Source organism: Aptenodytes forsteri, unplaced genomic scaffold, assembly GCF_000699145.1.
Source record: "Aptenodytes forsteri isolate BGI_AS27 unplaced genomic scaffold, ASM69914v1 Scaffold115, whole genome shotgun sequence".
Classification (NCBI taxonomy): Eukaryota; Metazoa; Chordata; class Aves; order Sphenisciformes; family Spheniscidae; genus Aptenodytes; species Aptenodytes forsteri.
The window spans coordinates 1,633,328-1,637,091 of record NW_008795319.1 but is presented as its reverse complement, the minus strand read 5'-3'; positions in this window follow the sequence as shown (position 1 = coordinate 1,637,091).

Below are 3,764 nucleotides of genomic sequence, written 5' to 3'. Positions count from 1 at the left end.
GGACCGGACGGGCGCGGGCAAGCGCGGGGGTGGAGGCTGGCCGGGAGCCCCTCCCGCGGGCTTTGGCTTCGGGGACATTGGCCGCCCGAGTCGGGGGAGAAGCGAGGGAGAGGTGGCGGAAAGGATTTGCCTGCCTGGTTGTGAGAGGTTTTCGTCTGGGTTCCTGAGCAAAGATCCGGGCAAGGCTGATCTTCCCGGCCCCCAGGTGCATTCATCCCTGCCTCGCTCCCTACCCGGCGGCCTTTCTTCCTCACCTCATCTTCCATGGGAGACAAAACTCTGTGTGACCATCCACGGGCTTTCCTCAGGCAATCGCTGACGGCAGCTGCCGTTCCTGTGGGTAGTACCCATTTTTTTTGACCAAGGTGTGACCAGGTCTCAGCCCATCACTGTGGCACGTGGTCTGGCAGCTCCCACACTTTATATAAAACAGAATATGATAGGTTTTAGCATAATTGTAGACACGATAGTCTTAAGATTTGAAGATGTTCCATTTGGGGTTTTTTAAGTTAGACTGATAAAAGATGCCCCCTGCCTTAAAATCTCTTTCTCTTTTCATATTGGGAGGCACATCTTGTTGGCTGGGGTGGCTGCTCTCAGTGCCCCCCCAGCACTCCTGCCACTCAACTATGGCCTAGTAACACGTGGGTATTATTAACTTCGGGTTCCTGAAAACTGCTTTGCACAACTGAGGCCTCTATCCCTGTCCCATGCTTCCCAAGGCTACATCTTCACTCTAGGGTCAATTGGTGTTGCCTGTGTCTAAATAAATAATGTTTTGGATTAGCGCATTTTGCAGCTACACCTCAAAAGAACAGTTAAATTTTACGCATGGTTTTTATTCTGAAATTTATGCTTTCATTTTGTTAATGCTGACCCCAGCTGCTAGTCTCGGAGTCCGTCTGATGCCAGGGCTTGTGTGTGCCAAAAGGCCTTGAATTAGAGAGCCCTCCCTCTAATTAACTCTAAGAGAAATTTGTTACCTGCCTAATACCAAAGTAATTATGTCAGAAATGCTCCTTATTGTACTTCCCAGGTTTCATCATGGGAGACATGAGGTGCATGGCTGGGATTCACCTCACCTAATACCTATATTGCAAACATTCATATGGTATGGTTCACCTTCAGATGGCTGTCAAGTAGCCCAGGTGAACTGCTCCCTCAGTTCCCTCCGTTGACTGGAAAGGGAGCCTGTGGCCACAGCTATGTAAGATTAGAGGAGACCTATCCTAAGTGCCCTAATTTAGGCAGTAAGTTAGTGACTGCTGTACATAATTGTAGTTTTTAATTTTCTGTTCTTTAAATTCCATATATTGCGTAATGCTTTTATGACGTGTAAGACTAGAACATGTACTGTGACCTGTCTGTCATACTGGCATTTCTTTGTGAAACCCCAACAATTCAGTGAGGCTAAACCGTTCCAGCATGTCTTACGGGTATATTGAGAGCAATTCAGGAAATTTTTCTTATCATGTCCCACAAAGGAAAGAGAAGAATGGAGGAACTGATACATTCACAGATTTCAAGGCTTCAGCATATATATGATTTGATGACTTGTGATGAGATCAGCCAGCAGCGTGACTTGTTTGCAACTAAAAAATTGCATCTCTTTTCAATTTGTCTAAATTAAAACTCCAGTCACTGGATCGTACTACATCTTTTCACGGAGATTGACTAGCACCTACTCTTGGATATCTTTTCCATTTGCAGGTACCAGGACACACTAATGAAATCAGCTGTGAAACTTCTCTTCAACAAACTGGATATCCCAAGCCCCATAAGACACCTATTATAATGCTAACTTCTCAGCATCTAGATCACTTTCTGTGAGACTCCTTTGAACGCTTTCCAGCACTGTGATGTTGTAAGCAGATACACCACATTAGGAAGCAAATTACACCAAATTAGTGTTACAGTAGTAGATGTACAGAGGTGAAGCAACTTCCTACCTTCTACTTTATATTCCCCTTTACAGACCCCTGAAAGGTGATGCTAATCCCTTTTGCCATACCATTTCACCAAGGTCTCCTATTCAGACAGTTTTCTGTATGTTGTGATCGCGATCCTGTGATTACTGCTTTCCAAGGCATTTTTTTAACATGAGCATATAGCTCGTATTCTTTTTTTTCTAGATGTATTATGGTGCAGTTAGCTACAATGAAATTATTTTGTTTGTCTGCAAGGCAAATCAAATTGATTTATAACAGGAAAGTAATGCCATCCTTTATTAAAGTCATCTGTTTGTTAATGGCAAGCTTTACATGAATATCATGGTCTGATTAATCAATAAAAATGTTAAATAATCTTTCACCAAGAGTTCTTGGGAGTCCCATTAGACTATAATCACAACTATGTTTTGAAATCTCTCAGTGAGCCAATTTAATGCATCTGCTGCATGCCCTGTTTTTTCCACGCAATGTATGAATTTCAGCCAATGCAATCCTGAAAAAAAAAAACCAAAAAAGACAGCAACTTCTCGATATAATTTGTTTTCTGTGAAAATATGCTGCATGCTGGACTTCTAGTCACTATATTTTTCTTACTGTGATGAAAATATTTCCATTTATATATGTTTATATCTTACTATCTTAAATCCTGTTAAAGTTGGATTTTAATGTAGTTGCTCATATAGAATACCTAGTAGCTGAACTGCATGCTAATAAGTCATTAAGAGTAAGATCATGCAGCTGAAGTAGAACATACAGGGTCAGAGGCACAAGTGAATGGCGATGCGCTCCTTTGAGTGGATGACTAAGATCACCAGTTCCCACAAGCTCCTAAACTTACAGGGGTGACAGTGGACCTTGCCATAGCGAGGCATGCAATGAGCTGCAGTGATTCCCCGTCTCAGGCTTTCTCTCCTCTGTACTCCACTGCGTGACAAAGAGATCAGGTTAACACTTGCCAAGAGAGACGCTTCTCCACAATTCAGCAGCTCGTGCTCATAGACACAAGCCATCCAGACTTCCTGAAAGGTTTGAGTTGGAAGCCTCTCAAATATGCTGCCACTGATATTCTTCATTATTCTTTTCTCCCTCTCTCGCATTACTAAGAGCCTTGCAAATTTGCAATTCTGACCTACCATTTGGTTTAACCATCTGGTTAAACATTGGAAGAGGCTGCCCAGGGAAGTGGTTGAGTCCCCATCCCTGGAAGTATTTAAAAGACGTGTAGATGAGGCGCTCAGGGACATGGTTTAGTGGGCATGGTGGTGTTGGGTTGACAGTTGGACTCGATGATCTCAGAGGTGTTTTCCAACCTTAATGATTCTATGATTCTATGATTTTCTTCCGACCTGCTATTTCTGTTATTATCACTTACTTTTGTAGATTTTATGTATTGTCCTCTCTATGATACCGGAAGAACTAATTTTCCAAACAGTGCCTGTAAGGAATCTAAAATAAAAATGATCCCAAGCTTTTCATTAGATTCCAAGCTTACACGTCACACCCAATATAGTGTCCTTTCAAAGCAGTTTTATGTTTTCTTTCTTTCATTAAACAGAACCTCTGCTGAAAGTTGGAGAAAAAATATACAACCCGATCACAGGAATATCTAGGTATGAAAAAAAACATTCACTTAATGCCACAGTGTAAAAGTGTCAATAGCTATGTGGTATTTTCTTACATGAAGCCTATCTGTGAAATATAAAGTCCCATTTTTTAATCAATATTTGCTTACATTTTTGACACTAAAAATTTATTCTACACATAATCCAGTTTTGCTTGGCAAAAATAAGTTCTTAGAAGCCATACCATTTTTCA